This window comes from Chiloscyllium plagiosum, unplaced genomic scaffold (genome assembly GCF_037043375.1).
Source record: "Chiloscyllium plagiosum isolate Xiang-an unplaced genomic scaffold, Cpla_swu_hap1 HiC_scaffold_9, whole genome shotgun sequence".
NCBI classification, from domain to species: Eukaryota; Metazoa; Chordata; class Chondrichthyes; order Orectolobiformes; family Hemiscylliidae; genus Chiloscyllium; species Chiloscyllium plagiosum.
This window is the reverse complement of record NW_028270147.1, coordinates 80,048,002-80,074,336: the sequence shown is the minus strand read 5'-3', so window position 1 is coordinate 80,074,336 and position 26,335 is coordinate 80,048,002. Positions and strand designations below refer to the sequence as shown.

At 44.1% G+C, this 26,335-nt stretch overlaps 1 long non-coding RNA gene across 1 annotated transcript in view; it reads left to right on the top strand.

The window, feature by feature from the left end:
• LOC122554575 (uncharacterized) overlaps nt 1-20,914 on the top strand; it is a 78,760-nt gene extending 57,846 nt beyond the window's left edge. Inside the window, exons 3-4 of the long non-coding RNA XR_015758053.1 lie at nt 14,639-14,719; nt 20,819-20,914. This is a non-coding gene — a long non-coding RNA (uncharacterized LOC122554575). The remainder of the gene's footprint in view (nt 1-14,638; nt 14,720-20,818) is intronic.
• The last annotated feature ends 5,421 nt before the right edge of the window (nt 20,915-26,335 follow it).

Below are 26,335 nucleotides of genomic sequence, written 5' to 3'. Positions count from 1 at the left end.
GTAGTGTGTAGCTGTATGAATAACATGTAAAGGGGGCTGAGCCGATGTAGAGAAAAACAATCACCTATGTACTCCAAGAAAATCCAGAGAACGTTGGCAATGACGGCAGATTTGAAGTACGTGAGGAGAGCAAATAATGAACAAAACAAAATAAACAATTTGGTTAACATGGGAACAAAAAAGGGAAATCAGCAGTTTTGGTGGAACATGTCATGTTGACCACAATTATGGGTTGTGGAGTTGAAGCAAAGAGAGCATAGTTTAGAGATGTATCGTAACACAAAACCTGAGTCAGTACTGCGGCTTTTTAGTTTCCAGGTGCCGGTTTCAATTTCTTGAGAGAGAAACATCCGAGAAATGTGTCAGTTTATGAGAAACTCACAGTAACTCGGGGTTTGTGTTCACCAGGGTGTGTTTGACTCAGAGATTTTAGATCCATCCCTGTGTTCACCTATATCCGGAGAGAGCTACAGAGAAAGTCATAACCTGCTCCGATGAGTTATTCTGGGGGGGGGGGGGGCAGTTAGGGAGGAGTCGGAGGCAAGGTCAGGTTATAGCTACTTGTATCCACCCTCTTTGCCTTAAGTCCAATCCCATGATAATTTAATGGTTACATCCCGTGCCCAACCCCTCAACCCAGAGTGACCTGCTTTTGATCTGTCAGTCTCCCTGCACGGTGACAGGCCACTTATAGACTGAGTGAAACCCAACAGTAGCTGACTGAGACTCATCTGTGATCCTTTAATGGCCACTTAAAGATCTCAATGAGCAGAGGGGTATGACTCAATTCCGGCAGAGAGTGAGAAGGGGTTTGGTTCTGCCATCTCTTTGTCTATCTGAGTGCCCTCCATGCCTCCAAGCTTGCCAGCTCCGAAAGCAGGAGCTTGTACCCCAATGGGAAACACAAGCCCTCCTTGTTACGGTACTCTCTTGTGCCCCTTAGTGGCCAAGTGTGGAGAGACACTGATGGCATCTCAGGAGCCATTCACCTGTCTTGCCCGGTAAATGGAAAATTATGCGTGGGTGAAGAGAAAAGGGGGAAAACCTTGATGCCAAGTGTACAAAATTGCTGAGAATCCAAAGTAGGTCACTAGCAAATAAATACATAAATGTTACTTATCCTCAATTTTAAAAAGCTAACAAGTGTGAGTCACTTCCAGTGGCTCTGATGGTATCAAAGAAAAGCCAAGCTCTTTTTTTAAACATTGTGGGTGGTTAAAATTAACTTCCTCTCCCTATCGAAGCGCGCAGAGAAAGAAAAGGTCCTGTGCAGTGACAAACAGAGAGCAGCTTCCGAAACAACAGAACCCAGCTCAGTTTCAATTGGCCCTGACGATTCGTTAATTGGCACAGCCAGGCAAGAAGGGAACTGGCACTCATGGTGATCTGAGCATCAGGAACAATGGTGGCCTCTCCATACCGCCTCTGTACCCATTCATAAGAAAAGAACTTTCAGTTCCAGGCCAACACCCTCAACCCCGCAAAGTTCCCACAGCACTTTACACCCAGTCAAGTATTTTCCAAGAGATAATTGTAAATTAAACCACAATTATGGTGTAGAGGGAGAGCATCGAGGCTGTCACTGTACATCTATCAGGGAATAAATTCAGAGGAACTTTGATTATCCGGCATTCAATTATCTGAATATTGGATTATCTGGCAAGACCGCAATGTCCAGATGCTTGGCTAATCTGTTATCTAGCATTCGAATATCCAGAATTCAAGGGGCAACTCGCTGTGTTTTTAATATCGGTATTAATTTCCACCTTGCCCTTCCAAATGTGTGACAAAGCCATGTTCTTGTTCAAAAATGTGGCTGGCCACTTCAGTTCATTTTGTGAGAAAATTGTTTGACCGTCATCATAAATGCTCAACAGACAAGAGATCATTTTTGACACTGTGCTGTGCCTTGAAGTAGAAAGGATGTACATTGTTACGGCAGTTCATGAGTTGAACTGTGCTTCCCCCCCCATCACCTATATTTCTGACCATCCCCAACACTATACGCAATCAATTACCTGGCCCCAGGATTGCCAGTTCTTCTCCTTCCCTTCCCCTCAAAGCACACAGGGATAATTGCCATGATAATATCACTAGGCTAATAAGCTCAGAAGCTGATGCTCAGAGAACAGAAGTTCAAATCCCAGCATGGCAGTTGTGCAATTGCATGTCAATTCATAAATTTTGGGAATTTTAACTTAATCTCAGTTATAGTAACCATGACAACTATCATCGATTGTTTAAAAACTTGTCCAGATCATGAATGTCCTTTCGGGAGCAAAATCTGCAATCCATATCCTGTCACACCTATATGTGCCTCCATACCACACAGAATTTCTACAGTGGGTAAACAGGCCACTTAGTCCAGCACGTTCACACCAACTCTCTGGGGAACATCCCACCCAGACTCACCCTCCTACCCTATCCCTATAACGCTGCATTCCCACAGCTAATCCACACATGCCTGGACACTATGTGTGATTTAACATGGCCAATTCACTTCACCTACACATCCTTGGACTGTGGGAGGAAACCCATGCAGACGCAAAGAGAACATACAAATTCCACACAGATGGTCACCCAAGGTTGGAATTGAACCTGGATCCCGAGTGCTGTGAGGTAGCAGTGCTAACCACTGAGCCACTGTACCTACAGCAATAGCATTGACTCCGAATTGGTCTCAAGGCTTTGCCTGTAATACTGAGGGCAATTTCACATAATAACATATGGCACCTGAAAGGTCTTTGGAATCAACTCGACTGCTTCCCAGATTTCAAAATGTGCCTGGGTGTCTGTCTCTCAAAGTCCTAGCTCTTCTAAATCCACATATACACTGCAATGAATAGAGAAATGCAAACATTGAATGCAGGGTCTGAGCTAAACCCACCCAAGGCTGAGACTAAAGTAGTTTAGAGAGAAAACAAAAATCTATTTCCTTGTTCCTTTCATAGAAATGTAGGAACATCTGAAGTTAGAGCAAGAGTAGGCCATTTGGCCCATCAAGCCTGTGCCACCATTGACCTAGATCATGGTTGATCTTTTACCTCAACATCTTTTTCCCAAATTATCTTGATGTCCCTTGCTGCCTTTAGTACTTATATTGATCTTTGTTTCAAATATACTCAGTGACTGAGCTACCATAGCTCTCCGACGTAGACAATTCCAAAGATTCACCAACTACTGAATTAAGAAATTCCTCCTTATCCCAGTCCTAAACATCTTGCCTTTTATTTAGAGACCGTGTCCCATGGTTACAGAATCTCCCTGCCATTCCTCCCCTAACGAGAGGAAACATCTTTCATTGATCTTTCCTATTGGACTCTGTCACAATAGTGTAATCTTCAATGAGATCACCCCTTGTTCTTCTGAACGCTGGAGAATTTAGACCAAGGCTCCTCAATGATTCCTTAGCCGTAAAATCACACCATCCCAAGATTCAATCTAGTGAACCTTCTTGGGTTGGTATCCTAGTCTCTATCCCCCTCTTCCTGTTTCCACACAACTAGGATATGGTCCAAGAGTGGAGTGGCTTCCTGATGTAATTTTACCCCTTATTTCATGAGTGTGAATGATCCACAGCATTGCATAGTCAATTATATACCATTCCTCACATCCCTGGTCTTTGGTTCACGATACTGTGTGTCTGAGATTATGTCAGAAATGTTAGCATTTCCCTCAGTGACATGATTATTTATGGCTGTAATGAACATTGCAAAGGACTAGCTCCCAAATATTGTACATTGAAAAGCAGCAAATTAATTACTCGTCAATCAAAGGATCATATTCTGCATGTAATTTTAGCATTGAATAAGACTTTAAACTGGATATTTGTAGATATTTACCTTAATAAGCCAATGGCACTGGCCAGTTCCTTGAAAAGCTCTTCTCTTTAGTCGTGTGTCTTTCTGAAGGATGTCAGCATTGGTCCAATTCAAGGGAAGAGATTCTTAGTAATGAGCCATGTGGCCAAGCCTTTTTCTTGCGACTGTGTTACACCCAGGCCTCAGGCGATTGTTCCTGAAACGATTATGGTTCCTGAAGGAAGCCCAAATTATCAACCTCCAGGTAAGGAGGGATGAATAGGCTCCTCTTTTTTATTCACCCACCAAATGAATTTGGTTTAAAAGGAGTCAATTTAATTAGGCTTTCCAAAATGAACAAAAGCGTAAGTAACTCTTGGTGGCTTAGTGGTTAGCACTGCTGCCTCAGAGGACCAGGGATCTGGGTTCAAATCCAGCCTCAGGTGACTGTCTGTGTGGAGTTTGCACGTTCTCCCTGTGTCTCTGTGGGTTTCCTCTGGGTGCTCTGGTTTCCTCCCACAGTCACAAAAATGTGCTGGTCAGGTGAATTGGCTATTCTAAATTGCCCACAGTGTTAGGTGCATTAGTCAGAGGGAAAAAGTGAGGGCTAGAGACCAGAGTTGAAAAGTGTGGTGCTGGAAAAACACAGCAGGCCAGGCAGCATCCGAGGAAGGGCTTATGCCCGAAACATCGATTCTCCTGCTCCTCGGATGCTGCCTGGCCTGCTGTGTTTTTCCAGCATCACACTTTTCAACATTAGTCAGAGGGAAGTTGGTCTGGGTGAGTTGCTCTTTGGAGGGTTGATGTGGACTCATTGGGCTGAAGGGCCTGTCTCTGCACTGTAGGGAATCTAACTAATAAACTCTATGCATGAAGAAATAATAACACAACACAGATACACAAAGATCATAACTAAGAAGTGAGTCCAAACAAAAAGGGTTAAAGGAGTTACAACTCAATGTTTTTGAGTTGATAGATGGTGGAACGTTGATTGCTGAACAAGCAGTTTTAAGATTCTTAGCTTTGCAGTTTGTCAAAATGCTTTTGACAATAGCTGGCTGTTAGTGCTCAAAATGAGAGAGTCCTCCTTGTTTTTTCTCCTTTCAACTGGCTTGTTGGCTAGTGGGATTCCAGCACAGAGTGCAAGAAAATCCTTTCACCTGCACTGCATGGGCAACAAGTCAGCAGTTATCCAACTGTGACCTACACAGAACAGCAGCTATTAAACATAGGCTACTACCTCAGTTCACTAGCGCACCTTCTAGAACATGGAACATAGAACTGTACAGAACAGGAACAGGCCCTTTGGCCTACGATGCCACGCCAAGCATGAAGCCAAATTAAACTAATCCCTTCTGCCTGCCCTTGGTCCATATCCCTCCATTCCTTACATATTCATGTACTTATCTAAAAGCCCCTTAAGTGCTCCTAATCGTCTGCCTCCACCACCACTACCCAGCATGTTATAGACTCTTACCACTCTCTCTCTGTAAAACACATGCCTCTCGTATTTCCTTTGGACTTTACCCCTCTCACTTTAAATGCATGCCCCCTTGTATTAGTCATTTCAAGTCTGGGAAATAGATTCTGACTATCAACCCTATCTATGCATCTCACTAATACACCTCCTCTCACTTGCACATGCAAACTAAGGTTGCAGTTATTTTTATTTACCTTTTTTACATATTCTCGATAGGGCAAAACAATATCTGCAAGAAATGACTTTCTGTCGAGAGGGGGAGAGATAGTCAGTCCCCTCATTATCTCTTCCTGTACATCTATACTTTTGTTTGAAGCTTCCCTGATATTATACAGGTGTGACATTCAATGGATATGACACAGAATTACCAGATAAAACTGAACTGACATCTGCAGACCTTTTCTCGTCTGTAGTTAATCTCTCCTAAGAATGCTAAAAATGTCCATAGTACTTTAATCCACTGTCATGAAAACAGAAATGTGGTAGAAAGGGTATAAGTGAAAAGTAAAGATGTAACAAGCATGGAGGCTCTAAAATATCATTAACATATTTTTCTTCTCTCCTTCCTGATCTTTATTTTTTCCACTACTTCCTGTTTTCGTAGCTCCCTTGTCCTCCCTTCTGATCAGAGTCAAAATCCCCCAGTTGACATGGCTAGACCCCATATTGCAGACCATTGCTCATGGGGTGCTAAATTCCTGCCATTAATTCTGGATCATAAGGTAATATTCAATCCATTCACTGACTGGGCAGGACCCTAGAGCTGTCAAGGGGAAGATGTTGGTGTAATGGTAATATAATGGGGCTAGTATCCAGAGGCCCTGGCTAAAGATCTGGGACATGGGCTAAATCCCACCATAGCAGTTGATGGAATTTAACTTCAATTTAAAAAAAAGAAATATAAAAGTTATCTCTACAGTGGTGACTATTACAACTATCAAGATTTGTTGAAAATGCTTGTCTGCTTCATTGATATGCGTACTCCAGTTTCCCCCCACAATTCAAAGATGTGCAGGTTAGGTGAATTAGCCATGTTAAATGACCCATAGTGTTCAGGGATGTGTAGGTTAGATGCATTAGTCAGGGGAAATGTCGGGTATAGGGGATGGGAATGGGTCTGGGTGGGTTACTCTTCAGATGGTTGGTGTGGACTTGTTGGGCGAAAGGGCCTGTTTCCACATTCTAGGGATTCTATGGACTCTATGTTCTTTAGGGAAGGTAATGTGCTATCCTCACTCAGTGTTGTCAATGTGTCACTCCAGACTCAGTCTAATACGTCTCACTCTTAACTCCCCTCTGAAATGGCCTTGTAAGTAATTTCATTCATGGGCAATTAGGGATGGGCAACAGATCGTATTTCTGCCAGTAAGGCCCACATTACCATGAAATAATCAAAATTATATATAAATAAGAATTCTGGCTCTTCGAGGTTTTCTGTCTGCTATCAAGCTCCCTCATGCCCTCCTACAGTAAAGAGTCAACCACATTGCTCTGGGTCTGGAGTCACATATAGACTGGATTGAGTAAGGACAGCAGGTTCCCTGCTTGCGAGCATTGAAATCTGTAACTGTACTGTGGACTCAGAGAAGACATCATGGAATCCATTTTGAAACTTAGCAATCTGGCCATGCTGTGGCAGAGGGGGTGTGCAGTGTAGGGATTATTTTAAGAACACGCACTGTGGAGTGAGAGGTCACAGCTCCATAGTCTGTGAGTTCTGTGCCTTTCAGGTGGTGTAATGGAACTTTCACATGGAGTACAGGAACTCCAGTCCTGATCCATCTGAAATGATACTACATGGGAAGGCAAACCTTCATGCAAACACTGGGTGAAAGGCACACGGCACTGAACTACATTATAAACTGGCAGTGAATCTAACAATAGGGAGTGACTGCAATTACCTGTGAAATGACAACTGGATTAGTTAATCATCAAGTTGATCATGCAAAGACTTAGTAAACAGTAAGGAAGATAGTAATAAATTTCAAATGAGCATTAATTTGGCAGACAGGTGGTATTTGAAATCCAATAGATGAAACAAAATTTGTTGAAAAGACTGAGGAAACATCAGCTGTACAGTTTTAAAGGAAGTGTAAGACAAGAGCCCCTTGAGTGTTTGTACATATCGTAGAATCCCTATGGTGCAGAAAGAAGTCATTTTGCCCAATGACCCTCTGAAAAAGCATTCCACCCAAACCCACCCCACTTCTAAAATCCTATCACTGCGAGTTCACATAAACTGCATATCCCTGGACCCTATGGGGTAAACTTTTTATCATGGGCAATCCACATTATTGTGGGAGGAAACGGGAGCAAACCTACACAGACACGGGGAGAATGTGCAAAGACACACAGACAGTCACTCAAGGCTGGAATTGAACCTAGGTCCCTGTCACTGCGAGGCAGCCTTGCAAAACACTGTTCCACCATGCCACCCTTCTAATGCTGGAAGTGAGAATGTACATGAACAAAACTCATAATAAATTACATAAAATTAAATGCTTACATTTCATTGAACCTCCTCCTATCCTTCCCCACCAAAGCTTATCACAGTATCCTTTGATAGAAGCTTTCTCAGAACAGTTAGCCTGACCTTTGTCCGTTTCAATCATCATCTTACGACGAATAATATCTTATGATCATTATTGCCTAGATGCTGGCCTATTTCTAAAATTACTGCTTCGCGTAGTTAATCCTCTTGTGTTGGACCTCTTATGTATTAGGTTACAAAAGAGTCTGAATCAAATCATCAGAATTGTATTCCTTTCTGGCCCTCACCTACCTCTTCTGAGTAATCAGTTTTTCTCTGATCATCAGTTCCCCATCTTTCCTTATCTCCAAGTGTCCAAAAACATTCAGTACATAGCAGCTCCTGCAGATATTATGGTACAGATTTGACCATTTAGTGAAGCTGGGATTATGCTACTGAAGGGTTGTGCCGATGTTCTATGTCTGTACACCTAATCTGCCCTCCCTTGTGTTGAAAGAGTCAGTGTCAATTTGGAACTATGCTCCTGGTTCAGGTAGGTATATGCAAATTGACCAAGCAGGCTATTTGGGAGAGGAGGTCATTGATAGTACCAAGGCTGATTGGATTGGCCTTCCTACCCCCGTACACCAATGGAACTTGCAGGCTTGGAGGGTAGAAAACCCACTGGGCATAATTTTCATCTCAAGATGTAGGTTGGCTTACAGGCAGATGGACCCTAATTCTTCCACTAGATCTGCTGGCAGTTTCTTGCCTTTGACCTAATTTCAAGGAGGTTCAAAGTTTGTGAGAAGATTTGTAGCTCGGGTGCTCGTTGTTGTGGTTCTGTTCGCCGAGCTGGGAATTTGTGTTGCAGACGTTTTGTCCCCTGTCTAGGTGACATCAATTATCTTTGTAATCATTAAAAACACAGAAATAGAGAACACACACCGGATCATCAACGCCACACTCACAGGAATCCGATTCACTAGAGAGGAAGAAAAGGACAACCAACTCCCATTCCTAGATGTGATGGTACAGAGAACACCGAATGGAGAATTCACCACAAAGGTATACAGGAAAGCCACACACACAGACCAAGTCCTGAACTACGAAAGCAACCACCCCAATACACACAAAAGAAGTTGCATCAAGACACTGTTCAAAAGGGCCACAACATACTGCAGTACACCAGAACTGCAAAAAGAAGAACACCTCTACAATGTATTCGCCAAAAACGGATACCCGCGCAATTTCATCAACAGATGCCTAAGGGAAAGACAATGGAACAAGGACATGCCGCAACCCAAAGGACTAGCCACACTACCATACATCAAGAGCATTTCCGAACTGACAGCCAGACTACTGCGACCACTAGGACTTATAACGGCATACAAACCAACAGCCACTCTCAGACAACAACTCACCAGAACGAAGGACCCGATACCCAGCATGAGCAAAACCAATATAGTGTACAAAATCCCATGCAAGGACTGCACAAAACACTACATAGGACAAACAGGAAGACAACTAATGATCCGCATCCATGAACACCAACTAGCCACGAAACGACACGACCAGCTTTCCTTAGTAGCCACACACACAGATGACAAGCAACATGAGTTCGACTGGGACAACACTACTATCATAGGGCAAGCCAAACAGAGAACAGCCAGGGAATTCCTAGAGGCATGGCACTCCACAGATTCAATCAATAAGCACATCGACCTTGACCCAATATACCGACCACTGCAACGGACAGCTGGAACTGACAACCGGAAGCGGCAAAGACAAACCAATATAAATGCCGGAGGAAACATTATAGAAGCGCTTCACAGGAGGCTCCCAAGCACTGAGGATGTCACCTAGACAGGGGACGAAACGTCTGCAACACAAATTTCAAGGAGATGCATGAGGGTCATTTGCCTGCCAATGGTTGGTAGTCAGTTAGCTTAATTAAAGAGCCAATTGATGGGACTATTGTATACATATCTTACTTTTAAGAGGTTTCACCTTTAAAGTGTCCATGTAGAATATGTATGAAATGTTGAGAAGATTTAGAATCTCCTCAGTTTCGGGGACTGACTCTGTACTGGCTGGGCCACAGTCAGTGTGTTATTGCTGCTGTTGGTTTCTGGTTTTGGAGGAGAGTTTCTTTTTCTTTCCCCTTGTCCAGGGAAGACATTTGTTTCTTGATTTTCTCTGTTGTTTTTTGTGTTTGTTTTTCTGTGTTTCTTTCTTTCCTTGAAACAAAATGTTGAGACTCTGTTTACAGTGGGTCTACAAGTTGTGCATGCCACCAAAATCAGTTCGTTGGCTGTCAGGTCTGCTTCATAACTTATAACGTGTTTTACTGTTTTAGAGCCTGACGTTGGTGGTTGGAGGGAATCCTGAGGGACAAGGATGTACATGTATTTGGAAAGGCAAGGACTGATTAGAGATAGTCAACATGGCTTTGTGCATGGGAAATCATGTCTTACAAACTTAACTGAATTTTTTGAAGAAATAACAAAGAGGATTGATGAGGGCAGAGCAGTAGATGTGATCTATATGGACTTCATTAAGGCGTTTGACAAGATTCCTCGTGAGAGACTGATTAGCAAGATTAGATTAGATTAGATTACATTACAGTGTGGAAACAGGCCCTTCGGCCCAACAAGTCCACACCAACCCGCCGAAGCGCAACCCACCCATACCCCTACATTTACCCCTTACCTAACACTACGGGCAATTTAGCATGGCCAATTCACCTGATCTGCACATCTTTGGACTGTGGGAGGAAACCAGAGCACCCGGAGGAAACCCACGCAGACACGGGGAGAATGTGCAAACTCCACACAGTCAGTCGCCTGAGGCGGGAATTGAACCCAGGTCTCCGGCGCTGTGAGGCAGCAGTGCTAACCACTGTGCCACCATGCCAAGGTTAGATCTCGCGAAATATAGGGAGAACTAGCCATATGGATATAGAACTGGCTCAAAGGTAGAAGACAGAGGGTGGTCGTGGAGGATTGTTTTTCAGACTGGAGGCCTGTGACCAGTGGAATTCCACAGGGATCGGTGCAGGATCCTCTACTTTCTATCATTTATATAAATGACTTAAATGTGAGCATAAGAGATATAGTTAGTAAGTTTGCGGATGACACCAAAATTGGAGGTGTAGTGGACAGCGAAGTAGGCTACCTCAGATTACAACAGGATCTGGATCAGATGGGCCAATGGACTGAAAAGTGGCAGATGGAGTTTAATTTAGATAAATGTGAGGTGCTACATTTTGGGAAAGCAAATCTTAGCAGGACTTAAACACTTAATGGTAAGGTCGGAGGGAGTGTTGCTGAACAAAGAGACCTTGGAGTGCAGGTTCATAGCTCCTTGAAAGTGGAATCACAAGTAGATAGGACAGTGAAGGTGTTTGGTATGCTTTCCTTTATTGGTCAGAGTATTGAGTACAGGAGTTGGGAGGTCATGTTGTGACTGTACAGGACATTGGTTGGGCCACTGTTGGAATATTGCGTGCAATTCTGGTCTCTTCCTATCGGAAAGATGTTGTGAAATTTGAAAGGGTTCAGAAAGAAATTTACAAGGATGTTGCCAGGTTTGGAGGATATGAGCCATAGGGAGAAGTTGAATAGGCTAGGGCTGTTTTCCCTGGACCATTGGAGGCTGAGGGGTGACCTTATAGAGGTTTATAAAATCATGAGGAGCGTGGATAGGATAAACAGATAAGGTCTTTTCCCTGGGGTGGTGGAGTCCAGAACTAGAGGGCATAGGTTTAGGGTGTGAGGGAAAAGATGAAGAGGAGACCTAAGGGGCTACCTTTTCACACAGAGGGTGGTACATGTATGGAATGAGCTGCCAGAGGATGTGGTGGAGGCTGGTACAATTGCAACATTTAAAAGGCATCTGGATGGGTACATGAAAAGGAAGATTTTAGAGGGATATGGGCCAAGTGCTGACAGGTGGGACTAGATTGGGTTGGGGTATCTGGTCGACATGGACAAGTTGGACCGAAGGGTCTGTTTCTGTGCTGTACATCTCTATGATGCTATAACTCATATTGTTAATCAATCCCTGATTAGCAATTGACTGTTTGACCATTGTCATTATCATGACAGGCACCTTTTGCACACCATGTGTATTTCCAACAAGGCAGATGGGTCCTACAAGGTGGCTGGAGATCGTGAATGGGATGATGGGGTCTTCTGGTAGCAGGACAGGGTGAGGTTGTGGGTGGAAGTGGGTGGTGACGGAAGTCACTGGGGGCCAGAGGGGTATCCCAAAAGGAGGCACTGCTCTCCACAGCAATAACCTGATAGCGAGGGCCACATTATATTTTGTGCCATTTGCATACCCTTCATCTCGAGGCACCCACAGCTTGCATTGGAATTGGCTCCTGGTGGGGGAGGGGGAATGAGGCATTTAATTGAATATCGCCTTGAAAATGTCCTTCAATACCATGCACTACCCCCCACCCCTGCCTGCATGGCATTGAGATCAGGAGCCCTGAAGCCCAAATTCAGCCTAATATCTGAGTAAATCTGATAACATACAGAGCATCTAGGTCAGGCGATTGCATCATGTGTGATATCAAGTCAAACTGACATTTGAAATTAAGCTTTGCTAAAGCCTAGCACTATTTTCAATCAGCACCCTTTATCTATCTTTAAATTCAAAAGCACTTACGTCTAATTCTACGTGAGTGCTAATTGTTCAAGATGCAAACAGGAATGAGACCAATAACTACGTAACACAAGCATCTTTACCTTCTGTAAAGAGGTGTGCCCTGTCCCACTGCCAAAGGTTAGTACAACCTGGAGCTTTGTATGAAAGCTCTTTACATTTGCCAGGGCAGGTTCATTGACCACGTGCTAATTAAAATGATGCACTTGCCAAGGATCCCTTACCAAAACAACTCCCCAAGTCAGATCAGAACTGAATGTGTGATGTGTCGAATGAAGATGAAGCATTGTGGAAAGGGGGCAGCCAATTTGCTATTACCTGTCATACATTGCAGAAGCTTTGTCTCCTGGGAAGTATAGCAAAGGAGGCCTTTCAACCCAACCCATTTGTTCTGTGCCGTTGTTAAATGCTGGATTTGCAGCTTTTGATCCAATTTCTCTGCTCTTCTCCCATAGGTTTTTTTTGCTGCTATAATTTGTTCGAACCATGTTTGAGTACACACCCGCAAGTCATCCATGCTGTAAGAAGCCAGTGTGTTCGAGACCTCCGTTTCACTGTCAAACATATCAAACTTGTAAGACTGCAGCGTGAACCCAAGCCAGTTGTAATCAAAGTTTGAATAGAATGGGTCTCAAACAGACCTCAGGTTCCACATTTGCACATGTGAGGAGACCCAGCAGCATTAGCAGTGGCTGTATCAGTGAGCTGGGCCCGAAGCAGACTCATGGCGGCAGCGAAGTTGAGTTTGGGCCGGTTCAGTACTCGGCAGCAACAATGGCATCTGCATTGATGAGGTCCAGCAAGGACTCATAGTGGTGAGGGAGTCAGTGGAGGCAAGATGGTGCCAAAGAGTGGTAAAGGAAACTCGTGCCTGGCCACCAGGTCCATAGCCCATGGTGGGGCACTTCACAAGAATGACTGTGAAGTTGGGCACCTTTTCTTTATTTCTTCACTAATCTGCCTTTACGGTCTATGTTTGGATTTATTTTTCTGTGTTTTAAGATGGTGCTGGGCAGTGGCAACACGATACCACACTTTTCACTGTATTTTGTAACAATAAATAAATCAATAATGCCTATGCCAGGTACCTCTGAAGGTATGACAGGTGACAGACTCATGGTGCTGTGTAGATATGACAAACAGTAAAATATATAATGTGGTTTCTACACCATTGTTCTTCCACTTGTTGTTCCGATGATGAAAATTTTATTGAGATAAGCATCTCTTTTGTCTGGTTTGGATGTTCTGTTGTGAAATGAGTTTAATCAGAGTGGGCGTAGCACAAAAATAGCATAACGGGGCACAAATTAGCAGAACATTGCAATCTCAGAGAGAGAGAGAGAGATTGCCTCTGATGCAGTTCAATGAACAGTAATTAGCATAAGGTAAGTAACTCATTGCAGGTGAATGTTGGCCTTCAAATTCAAGGTAGGCCCTAGTGTTTCTTATGGAGCCTGGATGAACAATCTTCCTAACCCACAAAGAAATTAATAAATACATTTGTTTTTAAATAATACTTACCCTCTGAACCTCCTATTCTTCTCACTGTCGATCTGGTAGAATAGGGTGGACAGGACATTATCACTTATATCCTACTGCTCAGGTTAAATTAGTAAATTGAGGCCCAATTAAATCATTCAAGCTTGAGATGAAGATTTATTAATCATCCCAGTACTTTGTTGAGTCCTTGCTATTTACCATTTTAAAGTGGGAGAAAGTGAGGACTGCAGATGCTGGAGATCAGAGTCAAAAAGTGTGGTGCTGGAACAGCACAGAAGGTTAGGCAGCATCCGAGGAGCAGGGGAATCAACATTTTGAGCATAACGTCTTCATCAGGAATGAGGGGTTCTCCCTCATTCCTGATGAAGAGCTTATGCCCGAAACATCGAGTCCCCTGCTCCTTGGATGCTGCCTGACCTGCTGTACTTTACCAGCACCACACTTTCCAACCATTTTAAAGTAGTCAACCAAATTGGAAGAGAGCAGGTTGGCTCTTTCCTGCTCCATTTTAGATGCCTTCCTCCTGATTTGCCCTGGAACAAGGTGAGTGAAAATTGCATCTCATGTGGCCTTTTGAGCTTCAGGATACATCGGTTCAGAGAGAGGTAAGTCTTTACATTCGGCTAAGGGGAACTTCACGTTGGCTGTACATAGATAAAGCGGAAAAGTGCTCCATTTTCTGACATCCTTCCTCAATCCTCCCCTCACCTTCAGATTAAAAACAGCCAAGTTGGATAGCAACAGTGGATAAAGCAGAAACTGTGAACCAAAGACACAAGAATCAAACTTTTGATGGTGAGTAAATTGACATTTTCCAGCACGTGGGGGAACGACAGAGGCCAGAAAAGAAGAGATAGGAGAGGCACTCTTTAGCCCTGTTGTATGATCAGACCTTTGCATTTGCATTTCTAATACTGACTATTGGGTCTTGCCCCAAAATGTCAAAGGTAGCCTTTTCCTAGCCAGCTCAGTGTTAGAGTGGCAGCATCTTTGTCTGAGTTCATCATCTCTCTCCTAACAGCAGGTAGGTTCCTGCTGCAATTGGGTGGTTCCATGGTTTGCACTGCTGCCTCACCATGCCAGGGACTGGGGTTTGATTCTACCCTCGGGTGACTGTCTGTGTGGAAGTTGCATATTCTTCCTGCCTGTGTGGGTTTGCTCCAGTTTTTTTTCCCACAGTCCGATGATGTGCAGGCTAGATAGATTGGCCATGGGAACTGCACAATTACAGGGATAGGGTCGGGGGTTTGGGTCTGGATGGGATGCTGTTTGAAGGTCCAGTGTGAACTCGATGGGCCGAATGGCCTGTTTACACCCTGTAAGGATTAATCATTAATCATCAAATCACTGCATTGTAGTGCAGAACAGTATTAAACATTTGCCCTCAGGCCTACAAGCTTCCCCACATTTTAGACTACCAACCATGACTTGTTTTAAAAACAATTACGCATGGGATATGTGCACCGCTGGCTGGTCAGCATTTTTTAGTGAAGGTGAGGACTGCAGATGCTGGAGATCAGAGTCAAGAGTATGGTGCTGGAAAAGCACAGCAGGTCAGGCAGCATCCGAGGAGCTGAGGTCTCCTGCTCCTCGGATGCTGTGCTTTTCCAGCACCACACTCTCGACACTATTCAGCATTTATTGCCCATCCCGAGCTACCCTCAAGGAGTTGGTGGTGAGTGACCTTCTTGAACTGCTGCTGTCCATGTCCTGCAGTTAGGGAGCTTCAGGATTTTGACCCAACAACAGTGAAGGAATGACAATGTGTTTCCGAGTCAGAACAATGAAGGGAACTTGCAGGAGGTGGTGTTCCTATGTACCTGCTGACCTTGTCCTTCGAGATGGAAATGGTCTTAGCTTTGGAAGATGCTGTCTAAGGAGCCTTGGTAAAGTTCTGCAGTGCATTTTGTCAATGGCATGTGCTGTGGCTGTGCATTTATGAGGAAGGAGTGAATGTTTGTGGATGTGGTGTCAATCAAATGGACTGCTTTGTCCTGGATTCTGCTGAGTTTCTTGAGTGTTGTTGGAGCTGCACCCATCCAGGCCACTGTGGAGTATTCCAACACACTCCTGACTTGTGCTTTGTACATGACGGACAGGCTTTTGGGGAGTCAGGAGGTGAGTTACTCACCGCAGTATTCCTAGCGTCAGTACTGCTCTAGTAGCCACAATAATTATAGGTCTAGTCTAGTTCTGTTTCTGGTCAATGGTAACCCTCAGCATGTTGATATTGAGGGATTTAGTGAAGCTAACACCATTGAATATCAAATGGTACAGTTAGAATAGGATTTTTTAAAAAACAAGTTATAGCCTGCTTGTGTATGCCTAGACCCAAATATTACGTCTGGGCATGTGCAATGGTTGAGGCTTGTATCTTTTGGCTAAGAAAACGCCACACAACACAGTAAAGAGGTAAACCATTGTTGAACAAATGTTGAACTGGCCTGCCTGTCTGGCTATATTGCCACATTAACACTGTTTTTATCATGAATATTTTTGAATTTTGTTTTATTTAAGTCACTGATCTAAGAATAGATTCTGAGAAGAAAAGGGAAGATTTCATGTCAAAAGAGGTAACTCCTCTGCTCATTCAGTCAAGGTACTGACTGAACCCAAAGGGAAGAATTGTTGGTTTAGTGGACAGTCAAGAAAATTACCTCAGAATACAACGGGACCTTGATTCAGCTGGGCTAATGGGCCGAGGAGCAGCAGATAGAGTTTAATTTGGATAAATGTGAGGTGCTGCTTTTTGGAAAGGCAATCAGGGCAGGACTTATACACTTAATGGTAGGGCCTGGGAAGTGCTGCCGAACAAAGAGACCATGGGATGCAGTTGTCATGTCGTGGCTGCACAAGACATTGGTTAGATCATTTTTGGTGCACTACATTCAATTCTGGTCTCCTTCTTATCGGAAAGATGTTGTGAAACTTGAAAGGGTTCAGAAAGATTTACAAGGGTGTTGCCAGGGTTGGAGGGTTTGAGCTAAAGGAAGAGGCTGAATAGGCTGGGGCTGTTTTCCTTGGAGTTGAGAGGTGACCTTATAGAGGTCGATAAAGTCATGAGGGGCATGGATAGGATACATAGACAAGGTCTTTTCCCTGGGGTGGGGGAGTCCAGAACTAGAGAGCATAGATTTAAGGTGAGAGGGGAAAGATTTATAAGGGACCTAGGGGGCAACTTTTTCACACAGAGCATGCATGTATAGAATGAGCTGCCAGAGGAAGTGGTGGAGGCTAATACAATTACAACATTTAAAAGGCATCTGGATGGGTACATGAATTGGAAGGCATTAGAGGGATATGGACCAAGTGCTGGCAAATGAGACTCGATTAATTTAGGACAACTGGTCAGCACGGATGAGTTGGACCAAAGGGTCTGTTTCCATGCTGCACATCTCTCTGACTTTATAAGAACTGTTCTGTCACAGTACAAAGTGGGCTATCTGGCCTTTGGACCTTCATGAACAGGAGATGCTACCTGTTTCTTACCTGAATGTCTCACCTGCAGATAAAAGCTGACAAACACGGTTATGGTACCAAGTAAGTCAAAACACCATTTACAGAGAAAACTCCCATTTCTTTCAAGCAAACACATTCAGTATTTCAAAAGCTTGAGAGAACGAAACAGCAAGCAGACCCAGTGTGTGACAGAGTGTGTGTGGCTATTGGATAAAGCTGGAGAGGCTAGTTACCTGGACCTTGAGGCGAATTCAAAGAAATCCCATACCATTGCCAAAACCTTAATCATGGCTGCAAGTAACAATAAAAAGTTGTTGTTAGAATCTGATGCCTCTGAGAATGAAAATTTCATTCTCAGACCATCCAGTTAAATGGCGAATTGATGACATGTCAGCTGATATGGAAGAGGAACCACAAGAGAAGTTAGTAATTAGTGAAAAGTTTGCTTTGTAGATTGACAAGCCCACCAACATAGGCAGACCCTGCCAGCAGCTGGCCAACGTTCAATGCGTTGATGGAAACTCCATTCAGGAGAAATTTTTTTTTGTAAGTAGTTTGCAAGTCATGTGTCTGGTTAAAAAAGTATTTCGGGTCTCAGATACCAGTTTGATGGAAGGTCAACCTACTGGACAATGTATTGGACAACTTGCACTGATAGAACAGCCTCTATGTTGGAGGAAGTCAAAGGGCATGGCAGTAAGGTGAAAGAGCAAGATGCTGACACTCAGATCACCCATTCTATCCTCCACCCTGAAACTCTTGTAGTGAAAACAATGGCACCAAAGTTAGCAGCTGTATTAGAGCAAACTGTAAAATTGTAGCTGTTGAAATCACATTTGTTCTCTACTTTGCGTGCAGAGATGGGGGCCAAGTATCAGAGTTTACTGTTACACACCATGATGTGATGGCTATTGCAGGGCAAGGTTCTCTGTTCTGTTCATGAGTTCTGGAAAGACCTGACAGTTTTCAACAGTGCTTGGACTGCCATATAAAGGGCTACTATCTGATGATTGCAGGTGGGCTAAGCTACCCAATCTTGTAGACACTGTCAGCCATCTGAATGAGCTGAACATTAAAATGCAAGGGAAATATGAGCCGATTCTGACTATCACAGATAAACGCCAAGATTTCAGGTCAAAACTGGATCTTTGGCACTAGCATTGCCAGCAGCAGACGGATCTGTCAAGGTGCATAGACTCAGAGTTAAACATCCGTAAACAAAGTTTGATTTCCACTTCTCTTCAACAAATGTGGAAGATTATGTCGGGAGATGTGATCTATTTAGTTCAATGTCTTCTGCTTCATCACAAAAGCTGACATTAGAAGAGAAATTGGAATATGCAGAGCACAGGTGGATCGCACAATGAAGCTGAATGTTTGGAAGAGATGTCTTTGTATGTGTTTTGGCAGCTTGTGGTACATGAATATCCAACAATTTCTGACCATGCGATTGCTATACTCTTACTACTTGTGAGCTAGCATGTTCAACACAGTCATACATGAAAAATAGCAGGAGGGAGTGTTGATCAGTGGAGCAAGCGAGAGATGCTGATGACTGTCTCATCAATTCCTCCCCAGATCCAAAGGCTTTGTGCACACTGAGGGGGTCCAAGTTTCCCCCAACCCGTAAAATTGCAATTTGTTCTACTTTGAATTTTGTTCATGAATGATTAGAAATAGTTGTGTTGAGCATATTTTGAAAATCTGTCGATGCTCGCAGCCAAGGGTGGGTGTATTGTTTTCTGGTGGATTTGAAACATTCATGTTTTTGATTCTTTTTCAGCTCATTATACACACTATATTGCAAACTTCTCCCGGAAGACTGCAACCACAGTGAATGCGAGTAAATGTGATATTTATAAGCAATCAATTCACCTGAACAAAGTGGGTGTGCCATGGAATTGTTTGTCTCATTGAAGTGTGTCTTGGTACTGAAAAAGTTCAGGAACGGCCTGGTATAAATTAATGTACACCATATAAGATGGAAAATCGAAAGCTAAAGAATTCAGTCATTCTGAATAGGGTTTAGATCTGCCTCTGAAATATGGACGCTGTAAATAGCAAAGTTGCACCAATGTTTATCTCCTTTTCACTCAATGACACACTTGCCCGAAGGCCCAGTGTGGATTCGCGGGGATATAATTGTCTTGTTGTCCGTGATTCATGTTGTTAGTATGGAAATTCACTCGAGCATGCTATTACACTCCGGGGGCATTACATGGTTCAACGTTTACGGTTTTATTCAATTGGAGTAACTGCTTCCACTAACAGGAAGGTTGGAATCCAGAGGATGCCCTTCACAAAGAGGGAAATGGGGCGATTTTTTTCTGTCCCATTAAGTTGTTGTGTTCAGTCTTGCACTGACAGAAAGGCGACTGGGGACAGATTCAATAGTAACTTTCAAAAGGAAATTGATCCCCATTTAGAAAGGAAAAACAAACATGCAGGGCTACAGAGGAAAAGCAGGAGAGTGGCACAGATTAGGCGGCTCTTTCTGAATGCAGGCACTGACTCCATGGGCTGAACGTCCTCATTTTCTGCTGTATGACTTCATCTCGCCGATAAGCTAGAGATCCAGTGAGAGATCTGTGTTGCCTCTTCTAAGGAAGGCCTGATTTATCTTCCAGCAATCTGGAAGTTCTGAGGGCCTTCCTTTGGAATTAGGCCCCAGACAGCTGTTGTCCTGCTGACCAGGAGCTGGCAGCCAACCAGAGGCCAACAGCTCCTATCCCAGGGAGGAGGCACCGGCAGCCGCTGGAAGAGCAATCCTGCAGTTACAGGACTCAGGATAAAGGTGTATGGAGAAGGGAGTGGGGACTTTGTGGATTGATGGCAGAGGGAAAGTCACAGGGAGAATGGTCAGAGACAAGGCTGTGGATCACAGCAGGCACACCCCTGTCAATGTCCAAGCCCTGGAATAGGGCTGATTGCCTTTGAACAAGATAAACCTCTATCTCTGGCAGCCCTCTTTCTGCTCCAGAAATGCCACATCAACAGAGCTGTTGGCTGCTATTTTAACCCACTTTGCCAGTTAAGTGTCTCAATCAGAGGCAGGACAATGACAGGGTTTGGGCACACCACTAGTCAGCCGATTAAATGTCTTTCTCACCTCCAACCTCACCACCTCTAGGAACACAAGATTATACCCCCTAACACTCATGATTATTCAGAACCCTGACTGATTTCTTTCCTGTACTCCCAAGTCTGGGACACCCGTATCACAGCTTATCCACATTAGGATCAAACTTAGTATTTTTTTGGTCTTGCATGAGGTTGTACTTACACATTATGCCTTGAATACGACTGTGAACAATTCATTTTAATTTAATATGTTTATTGAAGTAAGGTTGAGTCACAGAATTAATATTCTTTTTCAGAACTTTTATGACTGTCTGTAAAATAATATTTCAACTGATCAGCAATTTCTTCCCACAGTTTAATCTAACTTTGAGTGCGAGCAGCAGCTAAGGTAAGACAGTTTGTTTTAAAATTACTTACCGGTAGCGGGCAGCGGTGTTTTTTTCTCTCTTTACAGAAAGAGCGGGAGCAGCAGGGGGAAGTAACGAAGACCGGAGGGGCAGCCGGGTAGGTTTTTTTTCCCTTTAAAAGCGTGCAGGAGATAGATGGGTGACAGTGAGGGGGACTGGGAGGAAGCAGCCAGTGCAGGGATCCCCTGCGGCCGTTCCCCTCAAGAACAAGTATACCGTTTTGGATACTTGTGGGGGGGACGACTTACCAGGGGCAAGTAACGGGGCTCAGGCCTCTGGCACGGAGCCCGTCCCCGTTGCTCAGAAGGGAAGGGTGGAGAAGAGCAGAGCAATAGTAATTGGGGACTCGATAGTTCGGGGCACAGATAGGAGGTTTTGTGGGAACGAGAGAGACTCACGTTTGGTATGTTGCCTCCCAGGTGCAAGGGTACGTGATGTCTCTGATCGTGTTTTCCGGGTCCTTAAGGGGGAGGGGGAGCAGCCCGAAGTCGTGGTCCACATTGGCACCAATGACATAGGTAGGAGGAGCGCTGAGGATGTTAGGCAGGCTTTCAGGGAGCTAGGTTGGAAGCTCAGAGTTAGAACGAACAGAGTTGTTGTCTCTGGTTTGTTACCCGTGCCACGTGATAGAGAGTCGAGGAATAGGGAGAGAGAACAGTTAAATGCGTGGCTACAGGGATGGTGCAGGAGGGAGGGATTCCGGTATTTGGATAACTGGGGTTCCTTCTGGGGAAGGTGGGACCTCTATAAACAGGATGGTCTACACCTGAACCTGAGGGGTACCAGTATCCTTGGTGGGAGGTTTGCTAGTGCTCTTGGGGGGGGTTTAAACTAACTCTGCAGGAGCATGGGAACCCGGACTGTAGCTTTAGGGTACAGGACCTGGAGTGTAGGGAGGTTAGGAACATGGCATCAATCTCAAAGGAGGGTGCCTGTAAACAGGAAAGTGGTTTGAAGTGTGTATACTTCAATGCAAGAAGTATACGAAATAAGGTAGGTGAACTTGCAGCGTGGGTTGGTACCTGGGACTTCGATGTTGTGGCTATTACGGAGACATGGGTAGAACAGGGACAGGATTGGCTGTTGCAGGTTCCAGGGTTTAAATGTTTTAGTAGGGTCAGAGTTGGGGGTAAAAGAGGGGGAGGTGTGGCATTGCTTGTGGAAAGGACGATGGATGAAGACTCGCCATCTGAGGTAGTTTGGGCTGAGGTTAGGAATAGGAAAGGTGAGCTCACCCTGTTAGGAGTTTTTTACAGGCCTCCTAATAGTCCTAGAAATGTAGAAGAAAGGATTGCGAGGATGATTCAAGAGAAGAGTGAAAGTAATAGGGTGGTTGTTATGGGGGACTTTAACTTTCCTGATATTAATTGGGAAAGCTATAGCTCAAGTTCGTTAGATGGGTCAGTGTTTGTCCAATATGTGCAGGAGGGTTTCCTGACACAATATGTAGATAGGCCAACAAGAGGTGAGGCCATACTGGATTTGGTTCTGGGTAATGAACCAGGCCAGGTGTTAGAATTAGAGGTAGGTGAGCACTTTGGGGACAGTGACCACAATTCGGTGACCTTTACTCTAGTGATGGAGAGGGATAAGTGTGCACTACAGGGCAAGAGTTATAGATGGGGGCAGGGAAATTATGATGCTGTGAGGCATGACTTAGGATGTGTGGCCTGGAAAAGTAAGCTTCAAGGCAAGGGTGTAATTGATATGTGGAGCTTGTTCAAGGAGCAACTATTGAGTGTCCTTGATAAGTATGTGCCCGTCAGGCAGGGAGGAAAGGGTCGTGTGAGGGAGCCGTGGTTTAATAAGGAATTGGAATCCCTTGTTAAATGGAAGAGGGCGGCCTATGTAAAGATGAGGCGTGAAGGTTCAATTGGGGCGATTGAGAGTTATAAGGTAGCCAGGAAGGACCTGAAGAGAGAGCTAAGAGCAGCAAGGAGGGGACATGAAAGGTCCTTAGTTGGTAGGATTAGGGAAAACCCTAAGGCTTTCTATAGGTATGTCAGGAATAAAAGAATGACTAGGGTAGGAATAGGTCCAGTCAAGGATAGTAGTGGGAAGTTGCGTGTGGAGGCTGAAGAGATTGGGGAGACACTGAATGAATACTTTTCGTCAGTATTCAATCAGGAACAGGACATTGTTGTCAATGTGAGTACTGAGTCACAATTAAGTAGAATGGATGGCTTTGAGGTATGTAGAGAAGAGGTGTTGGAAATTCTGGAAAGGGTGAAAATAGATACGTCCCCTGGGCCTGATGGCATTTATCCTAGGATTCTCTGGGAAGCAAGGGAAGAGATTGCAGAGCCATTGGCCTTGATTTTTATGTCCTCGTTGTCTACAGGAGTAGTGCCAGAAGATTGGAGGCTAGCAAATGTGGTTCCCTTGTTCAAGAAGGGGAGTAGGGATAACCCTAGTAACTATAGGCCGGTGAGTCTCACTTCTGTTGTGGGCAAAATCTTAGAGAGAATTGTAAGGGATAGGATTTATGAACATCTGGATAGGAATAATGTGATCAAGGATAGTCAGCATGGTTTTGTGAAGGGCAGGTCGTGCCTCACAAACCTTATTGAATTCTTTGAGAAGGTGACTAAGGGGGTGGACGAGGGGAAAGCAGTAGATGTGGTGTATATGGATTTTAGTAAGGCGTTTGATAAGGTTCCCCATAGTAGACTACTGCAAAAAATACGGAGGTATGGCATTGAGGGTGAGTTGGAGGTTTGGATTAGGAGTTGGCTGGCTGGAAGAAGACAGAGGGTAGTAGTTGATGGCAAATGTTCATCTTGGAGTGCCGTCACTAGTGGTGTTCCGCAAGGATCTGTTTTGGGACCATTGCTGTTTGTCATTTTTATAAATGACCTGGAGGAGGGGTTAGAAGGTTGGGTGAGTAAGTTTGCGGATGATACGAAAGTCGGAGGAGTTGTAGACAGTGAGGAAGGATGTGGCAGGTTACAGCGGGATATAGATAAGCTGCAGAACTGGGCAGAAAGGTGGCAAATGGAGTTCAATGTAGCTAAGTGTGAGGTGATTCACTTTGGTAAGTGTAATAAAAAGATGGGGTACTGGGCTAACGGTCGGATACTTGGTAGTGTGGATGAGCAGAGGGATCTTGGTGTCCATGTACACAGATCTTTGAAAGTTGCCACCCAGGTAAATAGTGCGGTGAAGAAGGCATATGGCGTACTGGCTTTTATTGGTAGAGGAATTGAGTTCCGGAGTACTGAGGTCATGTTGCAGTTGTATAGGACTCTGGTGCGGCCACATCTGGAGTATTGTGTGCAGTTTTGGTCGCCATACTATAGGAAGGATGTGGAGGCACTGGAACGGGTGCAGAGGAGGTTTACTAGGATGTTGCCTGGTATGGCAGAAAGATCGTATGAGGAAAGGCTGAGGCACTTGGGGTTGTTTTCATTGGAGAAAAGAAGGTTTAGGGGTGACTTGATAGAGGTGGAAAAGATGATTAGGGGTTTAGATAGGGTCGACAGTGAGAATCTTTTTCCACGTATGGAGTCAGCTATTACAAGGGGGCATAGCTTTAAATTAAGGGGTGGTAGGTATAGGACAGATTTTAGGGGTAGGTTCTTTACTCAGCGAGTCGTGAGTTCATGGAATGCCCTGCCAGTAGCAGTGGTGGACTCTCCCTCATTATGGGCATTTAAGCGGGCATTGGATAGGCATATGGAGGAGAGTGGGCTAGTGTAGGTTAGGTGGGCTTGGAACAGCGCAACATCGAGGGCCGAAGGGCCTGTACTGCGCTGTATTCTTCTATGTTCTATGTTCCCAGTGAAGTAACCAGAACCTGTTTAATAGAATGCTACTTTTCTATTGCATGTTTACTTTGATTGTCCAGGGTGGTGTTCGTATATTTTTACAACAATGCTTTGTTAACGCCCACAGCCTGCTCGTTTGATTTAATGTGTTGTTTTTTCAAGTTTATAAGTTGATCACTGTTTCTACTTTTGACTGATTATTTTCAGTAAATCAGATTTTACAAAACAAATTTCATGGTGCAGCAACAGAGCAGACTTTCCCAAAATCCTAATTAATTGGATCGGCCCATCATATTCTCCAAAATCAAAACAGCTTCCAGCTGCCATGACAGTCCTTGACACTTCAAGTCTGAACCTTGAACTTCTGTTTGTAAAAACGCATCCTGTCCTCTTGCCTGAGGCTAAATATAGTAGCAGCAGCACCTGACCAAGGAATTTTGAGTGCTTTAACAGCAGATGTGTTATTCTGTACGAATTGACGAAAGTATATGCCAATACTGATTAATCTGAAGCAATTTCTGAACTGCTTTTATGAACAATCCCACGACCAGGGAGTTTAATCATCATCCAAAAATAATCCTCCGAATGGCTGCACAAGGCAGGAGACATGAACAGTTGACACGCTCTGTCCTAAACCAATGCTATGTTAAGGTTATATCCTGCTGTGAGTCATCTTTGACCCCTGGAAAATGTTAATGAATGCACATGTTTTATACCAAATAGAGGGCCTGAAGTCCTTTTTTTGTTTTAAAAAGGAATTGTCCAGTTTAGTGAAGCAGAAGTTGTTGGGTTTCTACAATATGATAAAATTGAAGGAAGTTAATCTGTGGGAACAGTTAAGCTTGCTGGTCAACACCGTCAGACAAACAGAGCGTAGCACGTTAATAATGTTGGGAAATCTTGGTTTGTCTGAGAATTATAAAACTCCTTTCAGCCATGGAGATTGTGCATATTTATTTACTGCAGGTATACATTTCAATGGTTCTTTATAACAATTAAGGATGGTGCTGTGTTATTTGCAAGTTATTTTCGATCTTGATTTAGGTCTTGAACTTGTGACAGCAATGTATACATCTTTTGACATTCATCGATGAAACTTTTTAAAAAATTAATGTGAATTTAAAATGCTGCAGGGAAAGAAGCAATCATTAGGGATTGAACTGATTCTCAAAGGTTACTCCATTAGTGTTTCCACCCGGGAGCATGGGTTAATTTATTTCGTTGCAATGTACATTTTTTCAAAATGATAAAGGTACCACTGGTTCAGGAACGAGACAGAACAGGAGGGTTGCTGGTTTCATTTTTGAGTTAGCTGATATCAGTAGTTAAAAATCACACAACACCAGGTCATAGTCCAACAGGTTTATTTGGAAGCACTAGCTTTCGGACTGCTGCTCCTTCATCAGCTGGTTGTGGATATCTGTAGGAAGGAGAAAGTGAGGTCTGCAGATGCTGGAGATCAGAGCCGGAGATGTGTTGCTGGAAAAGCGCAGCAGGTCAGGCAGCATCCAGGGAACAGGAGAATCGATGTTTCGGGCTTATGTTCCCTGGATGCTGCCTGACCTGCTGCGCTTTTCCAGCAACACATCTCCGATATCTGTAGGAAGTCTGCCCTCTGCAACAACACCCATGGACTAAACAAAACCCACTTTTCTTGTGGGTCTGTAAGATACAAAAACAAATTCTTAGCTATGAAC